Source organism: Schistocerca gregaria, chromosome 4 (genome assembly GCF_023897955.1).
Source record: "Schistocerca gregaria isolate iqSchGreg1 chromosome 4, iqSchGreg1.2, whole genome shotgun sequence".
NCBI lineage: Eukaryota > Metazoa > Arthropoda > Insecta > Orthoptera > Acrididae > Schistocerca > Schistocerca gregaria.
Window position 1 is genome coordinate 507,467,305 of NC_064923.1, and position 17,206 is coordinate 507,484,510.

Below are 17,206 nucleotides of genomic sequence, written 5' to 3' on the forward strand. Positions count from 1 at the left end.
AATGTTGCTACATCTATCATACCCTAGTCTGTGCTACCTCCTTTGCCTTTATGACCGACTTTGGGTCGATGGTACCTTTCCCAGAATGTGGCGGGAAGTTATTGTCAATCCTTTTCAGATACCTGGAAAGGACAAACATCTCTCCTCCAGCTATTGCCCAATCTCTCATGAGTATTGTTTGTAGGGTTTTGGAGCATTTGGTAAATTGACGTTGAGGCTGCTGGCTGAAGTGCCGCACTCCTTCAACCACTCTGCAGTGCAGTTTCCGAAAGCATCGTTCTGCAGTTGACCATCTTGTTTCTCTCTCCACTTATGTCGTGAACAACTTTTTCAGGAAATGCCAAACGGTAGCATGTTCTAGAAATGGCATAAGATACTGTTTGCCATAAATCCAATTATGGACTGCCTCCTTCCCGATGCCTCAGGCTCGCTCTTTGTCAATTTTGTGATCTTCTACAGCTGTCAGTGGACCAGCCTTCCTGAACGACGTCTTTAACCCTTTTAGTGCCAGACGTTTTCTCAAAAGATCATGTTAAAAGTCCCATGCGATTTTACAGTAAAAATCAGACCTCTTGCAATAAAATCTAAACTAATGCATAAAGGAATGTAATTTTTTTTTTAATTTTTAGGGAATGCTGCTGGCTACAGTAATATGTGCAATACACATTGTCAAAGAACATATTTTCAGAGAAAAAATTATTTTCATTGTGGGGTTTACCGAAAAAAATTAACTTTGATTTCAGTTTACTCTGAGACCCATTAAACGATGATATACTCAAAAATTTCAGGTATATATGGAATCTCTGTAGTTTCCTTAACAAAAACACCATAAAGGAATACAATTTTTTTATTTCACTAAGGAAAAAATCAAAAAGAACATAACATTAAAAAAAAATTGTTTTGCTGTGAACGTGTTCAGTTCTCCAGTCATAAAACACTGACAAATGTGAGGTTGCAGCTATGACAACTACTTGCACACATGCTGACCAACACATGAAGGATGCAGTCCTTTCTTGCAACAAACACATACTGTTCGTGAACGCCGCTTCTTATCCTTCGTAGAACAAACACTACAGTAGCGTTCCTTTCTCCCTGAAAGAGTCTACACCATATATTGTTGGAGCAGGTACATTTGTATCTATTGCACTTGCGGTTGCAGTCCTTGCCTGAAACCACTGTTTAGAAAGTTTGCATATGACTATGCTGTTAAACTTCAGCCGTGTCAGTGGCTTGTCGCTGGGGTTAAGGCTTTCCTTATACAAAATATATGCATTTAGCAACATCCTGGCAATTATGCTTAACACTACTGTCTTCCACATCTTGACAGTCCTCCTCCTCATCTAAATAGCAGTATGCCATCATATCAGATGAGTCAATGCCACCCATATACTTATTATATTGAAAAATAACATCTGGTTTCTTGACCGACTGTCTATTGCGAATTGTCTTTTCTGATGATGTAGCAGAGGATGATGTACTCACAAGGAGGACTGGGTTTCTCTGTGATTTCTTCTGTCTGAAGCCACAGAGAAGCATAAAAGATTTCTTGAAAAACTTTAGCTTACCTACAGCATAATTCAACAGAAGACCACGTGGCAGTAATTTTCTGTTTCTTCTAATTGTTCCCGTTAGATAAGTACCAACTGAATACAGCTTTTCTGCCAGAGGAATAGATGTAAAAAAGTTATCGCAAAACACATGGTAACCTTTTTGCATGTAGCTCCCAAGAGCTAGTAGTTTCATGACGACTGTATATCCCAGGCCATTCTCTTTTATTTCATTTTTGTCATCACTTTTTGCACCACGGTATGCATAAAACCCTATGCAGTAATTTACGACTGAATCGCACAGCATCCAAAATTTGACTCCCCATCTGTGATGATGTTTATTGGGAAGGTACTGGATTAGCTGTGAGTTCGCCTTTGTCCCAACAAGACTTTCATCAACACTCAGTTGCTGGTGTGTAGTGTAGTAGCGACGGAAAACATTGTTAGCAATATCCACTAACACTTGAAATTTGGCTGTTGGATCATATAATGGGTGACCAGGAGGGTGAAGTTTCGAATTGTCTACAAAATGGAAAAACTGCAGCAACAACTGAAACCTGTTGCGTGAAAACATTTGTGAAAACCACGGTGTCAACAGGTTTGCATCAGTTGACCAATAACTAAAAATTGTTGGTTTTTTTATCAGTCCCATATTCAAAATTACTGCTATAAAGCCCTCATTTCTGCTACAATTGTTGGCTGCCACTGTTTTGAGTCTCGAATTTGGCGATAAATGCATTGACTGAATCACCTGGCGAGCGTATCTGTTAGTCTCTGTCACCATAATCGTAAAAAGCTGCAGCGAGAAGAACATTGAAAAAATCAATTGGTGTGGCGTTTGTTGGTATATGTTAAGGGCCTGGTACTTCTGCATACACAAAGCTTGGAGGAGGTGGATTATCTGATGCCTCATCCATTACTTCAACAAAAGTATTTGCACTGCAATTTAGTTGTTTGGTCGTCGTCGTCATTTGCTGACGCACAATCGTCACTTGAAGAAGAAGAAGAAGAAGAGTCCTCTTCTCCACCGGACACCTCATAATCCCATTCACTTTCTGCAAATCCTGCAAATTCATCTTCACTTCCACTACTTATTTTCTAAATCACTTGTATCAAACCGCAACTTCTTACTTGACGACGCCATGCTGCTGCGAAATAATCGGTAAATAAACACTACCAGAGAAGTTTATTTTACTCGAAATACCGCACTGGCAATCGAAAAGACCGATATGCTGTGCCTTCGACCTTCCTTCTGCATCTTGGCTAGGAAATACTAACAACTTTGCCTTCAAGCGCGGAAAAAATGAATGAGAAGAGCATCACGATCAGATCGTTACTGGCATTTTTCGCCGAATATCTGGATCACGATCAGATCGTGTTTGGCACTAAAAGTGTTAAGGATGTATCGATTGCCTCCACTCATGGAGCATCGAAACAGGCGTCCGGTTTTCTCCCTGTAAGATCGTCTGTGTAAATTTTTGGCCTTGTATGGAGTGTTATCCGCCTTGCCTACATCTAGGCCCTGTTGTCCTTTCATTCACGGATGTTGCCAAATTCTTGGGACTTAATGTTTGACAGAAAACTGTGCTAGTCTTCCCATGAATCATATCTTTCAGCTCGCTGGGTGATCTCTCAACACCCTCCCATGTTCTGAGCGATAAGATACCTTCTGGGGAGTGGACAGAGTGGTCCTCCTCCGCCTATATTGCGCCTTAGTGTGCTTGAAATTGGACTATGGAAGCATAATTTGCTCCTCTGCACGGCTGTCTTTTCTTCGGCGTCTAGACACTGTCCGCCACCGTGGATTGTGTTTATCATCTGGAGCTTTTTGCACCAGCCCCGTGGGAGCCTTTCCACTGAGACTGCTGAACCTCCGCTGCCCAATCGGCGAGCTGTTGTTGGAGTCATTATGCTAGACATCTGTCTGACCCCGCCCCCCCTCCTGCAGGTTTGGGGGTTAGAATAGGCCCGAGGTATTCATGCCTGTCGTAAGAGGCGACTAAAAGGAGTCCCTCCCCCTCAAGGGGGGTAGTTAGCGCCTGTGTCCGGAGACGGACTGTTTCGCGACCTATATTTGCATTCATTTTGGGTCTTAATTTCTTCTGGTTTCTTCCTTCGTTTGGTTGGTTCCTTTCTTTGTTCTTCTCCATCTCACTGTCCTACTTACTCTTTCCCCTGCCTCCTCCTCCTCCTCCTCCTCCTCCTCCCTGCTTCCTCCTCCTCCTCCTCCTCCTCCTCCCTGCTTCCTCCTCCTCCTCCCTGCTTCCTCCTCCTCCTCCTCCTCCTCCCTGCTTCCTCCTCCTCCTCCTCCTCCCTGCTTCCTCCTCCTCCTCCTCCCTGCTTCCTCCTCCTCCTCCTCCTCCTCCTCCTCCTCCCCCTCCCTGCTTCCTCCTCCTCCTCCCTGCTTCCTCCTCCTCCTCCTCCTCCTCCTCCTCCCCCTCCCTGCTTCCTCCTCCCCCTCCCTGCTTCCTCCTCCCCCTCCCTGCTTCCTCCTCCCCCTCCCTGCTTCCTCCTCCTCCTCCCTGCTTCCTCCTCCTCCTCCCTGCTTCCTCCTCCTCCTCCCTGCTTCCTCCTCCTCCTCCCTGCTTCCTCCTCCTCCTCCTCCCTGCTTCCTCCTCCTCCTCCTCCCTGCTTCCTCCTCCTCCTCCTCCTCCTCCTCCCTGCTTCCTCCTCCTCCTCCTCCTCCTCCCTGCTTCCTCCTCCTCCTCCCTGCTCCTCCTCCTCCTCCCTGCTTCCTCCTCCTCCTCCTCCTCCTCCTCCTCCTCCTCCTCCTCCCTGCTTCCTCCTCCTCCTCCTCCTCCTCCTCCTCCTCCTCCTCCCTGCTTCCTCCTCCTCCTCCTCCTCCTCCTCCTCCCTGCTTCCTCCTCCTCCTCCTCCTCCTCCTCCTCCCTGCTTCCTCCTCCTCCTCCTCCTCCTCCTCCTCCTCCTCCCTGCTTCCTCCTCCTCCTCCTCCTCCTCCTCCCTGCTTCCTCCTCCTCCTCCTCCTCCCTGCTTCCTCCTCCTCCTCCTCCTCCCTGCTTCCTCCTCCTCCTCCTCCTCCTCCTCCCTGCTTCCTCCTTCCTCCTCCTCCTCCTCCCTGCTTCCTCCTCCTCCTCCTCCTCCTCCCTGCTTCCTCCTCCTCCTCCTCTCCAACCCTGCTTCCTCCTCCTCCTCCTCCCTGCTTCCTCCTCCTGCCTCCTCCCTGCTTCCTCCTGCCTCCTCCCTGCTTCCTCCTCCTGCCTCCTCCCTGCTTCCTCCTCCTGCCTCCTCCCTGCTTCCTCCTCCTGCCTCCTCCCTGCTTCCTCCTCCTGCCTCCTCCCTGCTTCCTCCTGCCTCCTCCCTGCTTCCTCCTGCCTCCTCCCTGCTTCCTCCTGCCTCCTCCCTGCTTCCTCCTGCCTCCTCCCTGCTTCCTCCTGCCTCCTCCCTGCTTCCTCCTGCCTCCTCCCTGCTTCCTCCTGCCTCCTCCCTGCTTCCTCCTGCCTCCTCCCTGCTTCCTCCTGCCTCCTCCCTGCTTCCTCCTGCCTCCTCCCTGCTTCCTCCTGCCTCCTCCCTGCTTCCTCCTGCCTCCTCCCTGCTTCCTCCTGCCTCCTCCCTGCTTCCTCCTGCCTCCTCCCTGCTTCCTCCCTGCTTCCTCCCTGCTTCCTCCCTGCTTCCTCCTGCTTCCTCCCTGCTTCCTCCCTGCTTCCTCCCTGCTTCCTCCTGCCTCCTCCCTGCCTCCTCCCTGCCTCCTCCCTGCCTCCTCCTCCTGCCTCCTCCTCCTGCCTCCTCCTCCTGCCTCCTCCTCCTGCCTCCTCCTCCCTGCCTCCTCCTCCCCCTCCCCGCCTCCTAGCCTCCTCCTCCCTGCCTCCTCCTCCTCCTCCCCCTCCCCGCCTCCTAGCCTCCTCCTCCCTGCCTCCTCCTCCTCCTCCCCCTCCCCGCCTCCTCCTCCTCCTCCCCCTCCCCGCCTCCTAGCCTCCTCCTCCCCCTCCCCGCCTCCTAGCCTCCTCCTCCTGCCTCCTCCTCCTCCTCCCCCTCCCCGCCTCCTAGCCTCCTCCTCCTGCCTCCTCCTCCTCCTCCCCCTCCCCGCCTCCTAGCCTACTCCTCCTGCCTCCTCCTCCTGCCTCCTCCTCCTCCTCCTCCCCCTCCCCGCCTCCTAGCCTCCTCCTCCTCCCCCTCCCCGCCTCCTAGCCTCCTCCTCCTGCCTCCTCCTCCTCCTCCTCCCCCTCCCCGCCTCCTAGCCTCCTCCTCCTGCCTCCTCCTCCTCCTCCTCCCCCTCCCCGCCTCCTAGCCTCCTCCTCCTGCCTCCTCCTCCTCCTCCCCCTCCCCGCCTCCTAGCCTCCTCCTCCTGCCTCCTCCTCCTCCCCCCCCCCCTCCCCGCCTCCTAGCCTCCTCCTCCTGCCTCCTCCTCCTCCTCCCCCTCCCCGCCTCCTAGCCTCCTCCTCCCCGCCTCCTGGCCTCCTCCTAGCCTCCTAGCCTCCCCCTCCCCGCCTCCTGGCCTCCTCCTCCTAGCCTCCTAGCCTCCCCCTCCCCGCCTCCTGGCCTCCTCCTCCTAGCCTCCTAGCCTCCCCCTCCCCGCCTCCTGGCCTCCTCCTCCTAGCCTCCCCCTCCCCGCCTCCTGGCCTCCTCCTCCTAGCCTCCTAGCCTCCCCCTCCCCGCCTCCTGGCCTCCTCCTCCTAGCCTCCTAGCCTCCTCCTAGCCTCCCCCTCCCCGCCTCCTGGCCTCCTCCTCCTAGCCTCCTAGCCTCCTCCTAGCCTCCCCCTCCCCGCCTCCTGGCCTCCTCCTCCTGCCTCCTCCTCCTCCTCCCCCTCCCCGCCTCCTAGCCTCCTCCTCCTGCCTCCTCCTCCTCCTCCCCCTCCCCGCCTCCTAGCCTACTCCTCCTGCCTCCTCCTCCTGCCTCCTCCTCCTCCTCCTCCCCCTCCCCGCCTCCTAGCCTCCTCCTCCTCCCCCTCCCCGCCTCCTAGCCTCCTCCTCCTGCCTCCTCCTCCTCCTCCTCCCCCTCCCCGCCTCCTAGCCTCCTCCTCCTGCCTCCTCCTCCTCCTCCTCCCCCTCCCCGCCTCCTAGCCTCCTCCTCCTGCCTCCTCCTCCTCCTCCCCCTCCCCGCCTCCTAGCCTCCTCCTCCTGCCTCCTCCTCCTCCCCCCCCCCTCCCCGCCTCCTAGCCTCCTCCTCCTGCCTCCTCCTCCTCCTCCCCCTCCCCGCCTCCTAGCCTCCTCCTCCCCGCCTCCTGGCCTCCTCCTAGCCTCCTAGCCTCCCCCTCCCCGCCTCCTGGCCTCCTCCTCCTAGCCTCCTAGCCTCCCCCTCCCCGCCTCCTGGCCTCCTCCTCCTAGCCTCCTAGCCTCCCCCTCCCCGCCTCCTGGCCTCCTCCTCCTAGCCTCCTAGCCTCCCCCTCCCCGCCTCCTGGCCTCCTCCTCCTAGCCTCCTAGCCTCCCCCTCCCCGCCTCCTGGCCTCCTCCTCCTAGCCTCCTAGCCTCCTCCTAGCCTCCCCCTCCCCGCCTCCTGGCCTCCTCCTCCTAGCCTCCTAGCCTCCCCCTCCCCGCCTCCTAGCCTCCTCCTCCTTGGCATTTGAGACAGTCTGTCCTTTCTTTTTCCTCTTCTTCCTTCGTCCCTGTGCGTGCCTGAAGGCCGACCCACGCGTTCACACGCGTAGCCGGTGACGGGGTAACGCGTAATTCCCCACCCTGGGTAGACAAGTAAGGCACGCACGTACCCCCTGGTAAAGGCCTGGCCCAGGGAGGGGTGATTGCCTGAGCTGACACTTTCCGACCATGCCGATTGGTCCCTCCGTCCGTTTCTCGGGAGGTGTGACCTGAGGTGTGAACAATCACCTAAGGCGAGAGTGCCCTATGAGAGGGTCCCCACAAGGAAGGAGCACGCCATCGGAGACGCTGGCAATCATGTGGGATTCCTCCGCAATGGATTTCTCTTCTTCTCTCTTGACTTCTGCCCACAAACGGAAACTTGACCAGCCAGCAGTGACAAAAGTACTACCGCCTGCCCCACAGTTCTTCGTAGTTTCTCGATCTGAGGATGGAAAGGATTTTTCCTCTGTCAACCCTTTCATTATCCAGAAGGGTGTAGATGCCATAGCCGGATCGGTCAAGTCTTGTACCAGGTTGCGTAATGGTACCTTGTTACTAGAAACTGAGATGCCTTTCAGGCACAAAAACTGCTTCGGGCCACACTCCTGTACACGTTCCCTGTCCGGGTGGGGGCTCACCGCACTTTGAATTCGTCTCGTGGTGTGGTATATACTAGATCACTCGACGGATTGACTGACGAGGAGATTGTCTTTCCTTGCTGAGCAGGGCGTGACGGCTGTCCATAGGGTCATTAAAAAGGTCAACAATGACCTTCTACCGACCCGGACACTTTTCTTGACCTTTGATACTGTTCAGCTGCCGTCGCGCATCAAAGTGGGCTACGAGGTTATTTCTGTTTGCCCTATGTCCCGACACCTACGCGCTGATACCAGTGTCAGCGTTTTCATCACAATCGCCAGTCTTGTTCCAATGCGGCTAAATGTGTCACTTGTGGCAGGGATGCCCATGAGGGTGGCTGTCCACCTCTGTCTCCTCGTTGTGTGAACTGTCACGGTGACCATGCAGTGTCCTCCCGCGACTGTCCCATCTACAAGGAAGAACGCTGTATCCAAGAAATTCGGGTCAAAGAGAGAGTGTCCACCTCGGCTGCTCGCAAGCTATTTGCTAGTAGGAAGCCCACATTGCTCCCAGTGGGGAAATACAGTACTGTCCTCGCCTCTCCTCGGACTACCAGGGAGGTGGCGAAGGACATGCGATCTGACTTTCGCAACTACGGTCGTCCGTTCGGCCGGTGCTAAGATCGCCCGGTCAACGTCTCCTCTTCCTCCCGTCACCCCTCTGACACAAGCACCTTCATCAGCTTCTGCCAGGACGAAGACCCAGAAGTCAAATGTACGGGCCTTCAAGAAGGAACCGTCTTTTGCAGACCTCGAACTCTCAGCCATCGACCAATTCTTCCCCAAAACGACCTTCCAAGAAGGCTCATAGGAAGCACAGTTCTCCTTCCCCGCCACGGCGCATTTCTTCTCCTGCGCCACCCAGCGGTTGCCGCCCCAGGCCGTCATCCGTTTGGCCTGGCCGCACCGCTGGTAGCTGAACATCTTGCTGTTCACCAGCGGAGGAAGCTCCCCCTCCCGGCCATCTTCACAAGATGGCCGATGAACCTATAGAACAAATGAACGATGACTGTCCGCCTCCTGCTAACTGCGGCAGTGCTCGCTCGAAGCCGGGCCCTCAGCGGCCTTCGAGATGACCTCTTGCATCTTCTTCTTCTCACAATGGCACTTATTCACTGGAATATTCGCAGCATTCACTCCAACTGAGAGGACTTGAAATTGCTGCTCCGCTTGCACTGTCTGCTCGCTATGCCCATGCGATCAAATTGGCTTGGCACACTACACCTCTGTGCGTTTTGACCTACCCCCTGTGGCAGGTATTCCGGCTCATGGAGGGGTTATGTTGCTCGTCCAGGATGGTAACTACTATGATCCCATCACATTGCACACCGGCCTGCAGGCAGTTGCCGTCCGGATTACTCTCCCCACTTTTACATTTTCCATTTGTACCGTTTACACTCAATCGTCGTCTGCCGTTACCAGGGCAGACATGCTACAAATTATTGCTCAGCTACCTGCACCATTTTTGTTAACTGGGGACTTCAATGCTCACCATCCTCTTTGGGTCTCTACAGCATCGTGTCCGAGGGGCTCTCTGTTAGCAGACGTTTTCAACCAGCTCAATCTTGTCTGCCTCAATACTGGCGCCGCTATTTTCCTTTCAGACATCTCTCACACCTATTCCCATTTAGACCTCTCCGTATGTACTACCCAACTTGCACACCGGTTTGAGTGGTATGCGCTTTCTGATACATATTCGAGCGACCACTTCCCATGTATGATCCATCTCCTGCATCTTACCCCCTCTCCGTGCTCAACTAGTTGGAACATCTCCAAAGCAGACTGGGGGCTCTTCTCTTCCAGGGCGACCTTTCAGGATCAAACCTTCACAAGCTGCGATAGTCAGGCCGCTCACCTCACGGAAGTCATTCTCACTGCTGCTGAATATTCCATCCCTCACAATACTTCTTCTCCACGCTGCATACCGGTCCCCTGGTGGACCACAGCATATAGAGACGCTTTACATGCTCATCGACGTGCTTCACGCACCTTTAAACGCCACCCTACAGTGGCGAATTGTATCAATTATAAAAGATTACGTGTGCAGTGTCGTCGTATTTTTAAAGAAAGCAAGAAAGCCTGCTGGGCTGCTTTCACAAGCACGTTCAACAGTTTTACTCCTTCTGTTGTCTGGGGTAGCCTGCACCGGCTATCTGGCACTAAGGTCCACTCACCAGTTTCTGGCTTGACGGTCGCGAATGACGTCCTTGTGGCCCCTGAGGATGTCTCCAATGCCTTCGGCCACTTTTTCACAGAGGTTTCGAGCTCCACTTATTACCCCCCTGCCTTCCTCCCTGAAAATAGGCAGAGGAGGCTCGGCCACCTAACTTCCAGTCCTCGAATCGTGAAAGTTACAATGCCCCTTTCACCATGTGGGAACTCGAAAATACACTTGCCCGGTCACGGTCCTCCGCTCCAGGGCCTGATTCTATACATATTCCGATGCTGAAGAACCTTTCTCCTGCGGGTAAAGGTTTCCTTCTTCGTACTTACAATCGCATCTGGATTGAGGGACATGTTCCTGCATGCTGGTGTGAGTCTATTGTTGTACCGATTCCTAAGTCGGGGAAGGACAAGCACTTGCTTTCCAGTTATCGACCCATCTCGCTTACCAACTGTGTCTGTAAGGTGATGGAGCGCATGGTTAACTCTCGTTTGGTTTGACTGCTCGAATCTCAACACCTACTTACCAATGTACAATGTGGATTTCGTAGCCGCCGCTGTGCTGTTCACCATCTGGTTACCTTGTCAACCTTCATTATGAATAACTTCTTGCGGAAGTGCCCGACCGCGGCTGTGTTCTTTGATTTGGAGAAGGCTTAAGACACCTGTTGGAGGGCGGGCATTCTCCGCACCGTGCATACATGGGGCTTTCGCCGTCGCCTCCCTCTTTTTGTTCGTTCCTTCTTAATGGATTGACAGTTCAGGGTACGTGTGGGTTCTGTCCTGTCAGACACCTTTCGCCAGGAGAATGGGGTGCCACAGGGCTCCGTTTTGAGCGTCGCTCTCTTCGCCATAGCGATCAATCCAATAATGGATTGCCTCCCAGATGATGTATCAGGCTCCCTTTTCGTGGACGATTTTACCATCTATTGCAGTGCACAGCGTACGTGTTTCCTGGAGCACGGTCTTCAGCATTCTCTTGATCGTCTTTACTCCTGGAGTGTCGCCAGTGGCTTCCGTTTTTCTGCCGAGAAAACGGTCTGTATTAACTTCTAGCGCTACAGAGTTTCTCCCACCGTCCTTACGACTCGGTCCCGTTGCTCTCCCATTCGTGGAAACGACAAAATTTTTAGGTCTTACATTTGACAAGAAACTTAGCTGGTCTCCACATGTGTAATATTTGGCTGCCCGTTGTACCCGTTCTCTAAACATCCTCCGTGTTCACAGTGGCACGTCGTGGGGAGTGGATCGAACCGTCCTACTTCGCCTATATCGGCCGATCGTCCGTTCCAAGCTGGATTATGGGTGCTTTGTATACTCCTGCACGACAGTCCATCTTACGCCGCCTCAACTCCATACAACATCGGAGTTTACGGCTTGCGATCGGAGCGTTTTATACTAGTCCCGTTGAGAGTCTTCATGCTGAAGCCGGTGAATTGCCACTCACCTACCGGCGCAATATACTGCTTTGTCGTTACGCCTGTCGGCTACTGTCAATGCCGGCCACCCATCGTATCGTTCCTTTTTTGACACCTCTCTCGACCGTCAATACGGGTTGTATGTCTCTGCCCTGCTACCCTCTGGAGTTCGCTTTCGTCGCCTCCTTCAAGACCTTGATTTTTCACTCCCTGCAACCTTTAGAGTGGGCGAGAGCCACACGCCACCTTGGCTCCAGGCTCAGGTTCGCGTTCACCTTGACCTCAGCTCGCTCCCCCGGTTAGGTATACCTCTCCCGTTTTGTCGAACTTCGTTCGAAGTACATTAGTATGACCTTCATTTATACAGATGGCTCTAAGACCAATGACGGGGTCGGGTGTTCTTTTTTTTATTGTCGGGGCACAAAGATTCAAATACCGGCTACATGGCCATTGTTCGGTCTTCACAGCTGAGCTCTTTGCCCTCTACCAGGCTGTTCTTCACGTCTGCCGCCACCGACATTCTGCTTATGTCATCTGCTCCGATTCTCTGAGCGCCATCCAGAGCCTCAGTGATCCGTATCCGGTTCACCCTTTCGTGCACCGGATCCAACGCTCTCTTCAGCAGCTGGTAGACGACAGGTCTCCAGTTAGCTTTATGTGGGTTCCTGGCCATGTCGGTATCCCTGGGAATGAAGCTGCAGATGCCGCGGCCAAGGCTGCGGTCCTCCAGCCTCGGACGGCATCTTGTTGTGTCCCTTCATCAGATTGTAGCACGGTCATTTGTCGGCGCATTTTATCACTGTGGCATGCCGATTGGACTGCACTTACGGACAACAAGCTTCGGGCCTTGAAACCTCTTCCCGCAGCTTGGATGTCGTCCTCATGTCCTTCTTGGCGGGAGGAGGTGGTTTTGGCCCGTCTACGAATTGGACACTGCCGGTTCAGCCATCGCCATCTGCTGACGGCAGTGCCGGTGCCATTCAGTCCATGTGGGCAATTGCTGACGCCCCGCTACATTTTAACATCCTTTCCGGATTTTACTACACTGTGTCTTGATCTTGGCCTGCCTTGTACTCTGGATGCCATTTTAGTGGATGACCCAGGAGCTGCTGCTCGCGTTCTTAGTTTTATCAACTTGGCACACCTGTCTAAGGACGTTTGATTATCCTGTAGTTTTTTAATCCTATGCCTGTTAATACGTCTTTTATAGTGTTGTCCCTTTTAGTTGCTGTTTTAACCTTGTGCCTCGTGGTGCATTCCTAACTTGGTCAGGGCGCTAATGACCATTGTAGTTGTGCGCCCTAAAACCATAAAAAAACAAAAAATCTGTCTTCTGTGTCTGCTCGTCTGACCCATGCCCTTTTCTTTCGACACGTCCTTGGATTTAGGGTATGCAGGGTGCCCTTCCTTTCTACTGCTACTGGGAGTCCACTTCTGTCAACCGCTACATTCCCTTTCCTTCCAATTTCCTAAAAATTTCTTGAAAAATGCGTGTATGACGCCACTTTGGCTTTGCCCCTGGACCTGCCTTCTCCGGGTGACCATTGTCAGCTTCCCAGGGATAGTAACCCCCCGCCGTAGTTTCTCGTCGGGCATTTGCTGCTCTATGCGCACAAATGGAAGATGCCACATTTATTTACACTGACAACTCCAAGACCACCTTAAGTGTCAGGAGCGGCTATATTGTTCGCAACACCCCTATTAGATTTTGCCTTCCCAACCAGTGTTTGGTTTTTACTGTGTAGCTTTATGTTGTTCTCCAGGCTGTCCAATACATCTGTCACCATCAGTGGATACAGTATATTATATGCTCAGATTTGTTCAACTTTGTCTACGCTCAGGTCCACTAAATTCAGGACTGACCCCACACATTCCACTTGGGGGGGGAGTGGCATCTCTGTGGCATTCCTCTGGATCCCAGGTAATGTTGGTATAGGCAGAAATGAGGCAGCCGATATAGTAGGCCTCTCTCTCTCTCTCTCTCTCTCTCTCTCTCTCTCTCTCTCTCTCTCTCTCTCTCTCTCTCTCTCCCCGCCCCATTGTTCACATGGTTCCCTTTGCCGATCTGCAGAGAGTTTTATGTCATTGTGTTCCTCTTTTATGGTCTGCGCTGCCCAATAATAAATTATGGGACCTGAAACCTCTTTACTGTGCTTGGACCTTTTCCTCTCGGCCTCATCGTGAGTAGGCAGTTGTAACTAGACTCCAGATTGGGCACTTTATTTTTAGCCATTGACATCTTGCAATCCTCCCCCGCTTTGCCACAACTGCTTTCAGTTGTGGACGGTGAAACACCTTTTACTTCAGTGCACCTATTTTAATCCACTACTTGCCCGTTTACAGCTGCTGCCTGATACATCTTCCCTTTTAGCAGATTACATGTGCTCAGCCGATCAAGTCCTTAAGTTTACCAGTGTCACAGAGATGACATCTGCCACTTTAAGCTCTTTTTGGGGAAAACAACCTCCCTTCAATAGAAATTTTCTAACATTTCCTTCCACTTTTAGTTTCAGTCCTCGAGTTTTGTTCCCATTGCTGCTGATATCAATTTAGATTTTTTGCCCTTCACTAAGCCACATAATGGGTGCTTATGATTGTAGCAGTTTTGCACTCAAAAACCATAATTTAAAAAAAAATCACATGTCCTATGCTCTGAATATCTGCTGTCATTGGCTGGTGAGATCATGTGACTTTAGCTGTGATTGTCTTGTAGAAGCATGTTGCTTAGCACAATCTAGATTTCAGTGCTTTGGAAACTAGCTTGCTGTATTTGGTGGAATTCATATCTATAGTTCTGGTATATGAAAATGTGTAGTGTACATGTTGCTGTGTGTCTTTTTTTTTTTTTTTTTTTTTTTTTTTTTTTTTTTGCTGGGTTTAGTTTCCTAAAGTGCCGGGAAGCTCTATGCTGGTATATAAAAGTTTCGCCATTCAAAGGAGTTATAAGTTGCACAGCTTTGAGTGATAGTACGTTGTCACTTTCCATGCAAATAAAAGTATTTTCCCTCAGGGAAAAGTGTATTTTTAACATTTATATCTGACAAGTGTTTTTCTTGTACACAGATACACCTTGTTAAAGCAAGCTATCAGTATTGATAATCGGTTTTCATTACTTTAATCTATTCTTAATGTTGTGTTGACCTCCGATTTCATTCTCACTTTGCTTTAGTTACTTAGAATTTAGTAGTCTTCTCGTCAGTAGATACATTCCTGCATGAGAATTGTTGTTCTTGATGCAGGAATAAATCTTGTTATGGGAGAGACTGACTAAATTTCAACTGGCTAAAGCAAGGAGATAAAGAAATTGGTCAGTATCTATAGACTGAAGAAAAAAAAATCACAACACCAAAAAATAATTAATGTAGAGTAATTAAATTTCTCGAATACATTTATCTAGGTAACATATTTAAGTCATTAACATTGCAAGATCACAGATTAATGTAAGTGCGACTTAAGTCATTGCAAATATGAAATGCTGATACATTAATAACTGGTGTAATTGTCAGAATGTTGATTGCAAACAATCAAGTACTGCGTTGTAGAGGTGCCAGTTGTCAGGTGGGATTGAGTTCCATGCTTGTTGCACTTGGTTGGCCTATACAGTGATGATGAATGCTGTTTCTCTGTCACTGGAGTTAGTGTCCAGTGATGCCCTATGTGTGCTAAAGAAGACAGATCTGGTGATCAAGCAGGTCAAGTCGACATCTCGACACTGTAGCATGTTAGGTTAAAACAGCGGTATGTGGGTGAGCATTGCCCTGTCGGAAAACACCCCCTGGAATGCTGTTTGTGAATGGCAGCATAACAGGTCTAATGACTAGATTGATGTACAGATTTGCACTCAGGGTTCATGAGACAACCAAGAGACTGCTCCTGCTGTCATACGAAATTGCATCCCAGATCATAACTCAAGGTGTAGGTCAAGTGTGTTAAGCATGCCGACAAGTTTGTTGCAGTCCCTCAGCTGGTCTCCTCCTAACTAACAGACGGCCATTATTGGCACTGAGGCAGAACCAGCTTTCATCAGAAAAAACAACGGAGCTTCACTCTACCCTCCAGTGGACTCTCACTTGACAGCACTGAAGCCAAAAATGCTGATGGCTTGGTGTCAGTGGGATGCATGCTACAATGCCTCTGGCTTGGAGCTGTCCGTTTAGTAGCAGATTTGTAACAGTTTGTTGTGTCATTGTGGTGCCAAGTGCTGCTCAAATTGTTGCTGCAGCCATATGCCAATCACAGTGGTCTTCTCTCTTGTTAGTGCCATGTGGCCGTCCAGGGCTCGGTCTTCATGCACCCATAAAATCTTGTGACCATTGCTGCCAGCTACTGTAAACAGTGACAACATTCCTGCCAAGCCTTTCTGTAATATGACAGAAGGAACATACAGCTTTTCGTAGCCCTTATTACATGACTTCATTCACAGTGAGGTATTGATAATGGTGTCTTTGTTGCCTTAGAGGCATTCTTGACAAACAAAAACTCACAAAGTCCAGTCTCACATGTACTTAATGCTGACAATTATTGCCGTGTGTATTTAAAGCAAAACCTGATTTGGATCCTCTTAGCGGTGCTACTAGTTCCACTCTTGTGCGAGTGGCGGGAAATTTGAATAATCATCATCTTTCAGATATAGAAACTTGGTAATATGATTTTTTTCTGTCATTGTAAAAGGAAAATACACTGTTGTAACAATAGAGAAAGAACTGTGCAATATAGACTTTGAAAGACTGGCACTACAAAGCTGAAGATGTATGGAAAAACTAGCCAAGGTAGGAGTAGTTGAAAAATTGTTCAAAGTTATCACTTCTCCTTCCTTGGTTGCTTTGTCTTTGTGTCTTGTAGCTTTGTTGTGCCAGTCTCAACAAAGTTTATATTGTATCATTATTCTGTATTGTAACAACAGTGCACTTATTTTAAAACATGTTGAATCCTCGTTACAACCTGAGCCACAGGAAATAAGGGGACATCTGTTTTCTTTCCTTTCTTGAAGTACTCCCTCACTAAGTGCACAGATTCGTGGAGTTGGCTGACAATGAGTAGCATGATTTTTCTTCCTGTTTTTAATTTCAGTTGCTTGGTTTGGATTGCAATGCACTTGATTTGAAATGGATTGAAATGAAATAGAAGTGAATAAACACAGTAAACCACAAACTAGAGTTAAACAAAGGGAAAAAATTAGCCAAAATGACATGGCAGGAACTAACTATGGTTCACACACATTGGGTCGGAGCACGGAAGTGTGGCTCGAGTTGACTGCTAAAGTGCCATCTATCATTGGTTGCCTTCCTGCACTCTAGGCAGTTAATGCGACTAAACTGTCTGTACCAAAGTCTTGTCTCCCGGGATATATAGATATCTCTAACTCTTGTTTCTGCCAATCCTAATAAATTTTGTCTTTGTGTGCTCTACGTATTGTCTGCTCATCAAACTGTTCATTTCATTCAACAGAACCTATAATTATTCCTCACATTGAGGATAGCAACTTACATCAATGAATCTTATTATTAATATCCTTTCTCCCAGAAAGTGAAGCTCACTTTTGGTACCTCCTTTATTGCTGTCATTACTTCAATGTACAGGTTGAAAAATTAAGTACAGACTGCATCCCTGTCTTACACTATTTTTGTCAGAGCCCTTACAAAAAAGGATAAAATAAAGTTGATGTTGCACTTGGTAATTTTATGTTGTGATTAGATGAACTTGTCGTTGAAACACAATGTTTTGTTTCCTTCTGCAGATGATGTCTTCAACAGTATTGTAACTTCGAGTCCCATGAGAAGGCGTGATGTCATATGTTTTGAATGGTAGAGTGCAATTGGCTGTTGTTGGCTGCTGTCACACGCTGTTGCTATCACTTAAAGGTGGAAGTCTGGGACATATCTTCAGCATAGGAATCCAGACACCA

The 17,206-nt window shown here is 50.2% G+C and overlaps 1 protein-coding gene across 1 annotated transcript in view; it reads left to right on the plus strand.

Moving 5' to 3' along the window:
- LOC126365873 (piwi-like protein Siwi) overlaps positions 1-17,206 on the plus strand; it is a 137,233-nt gene that overhangs the window by 39,800 nt on the left and 80,227 nt on the right. The window lies entirely within an intron of this gene.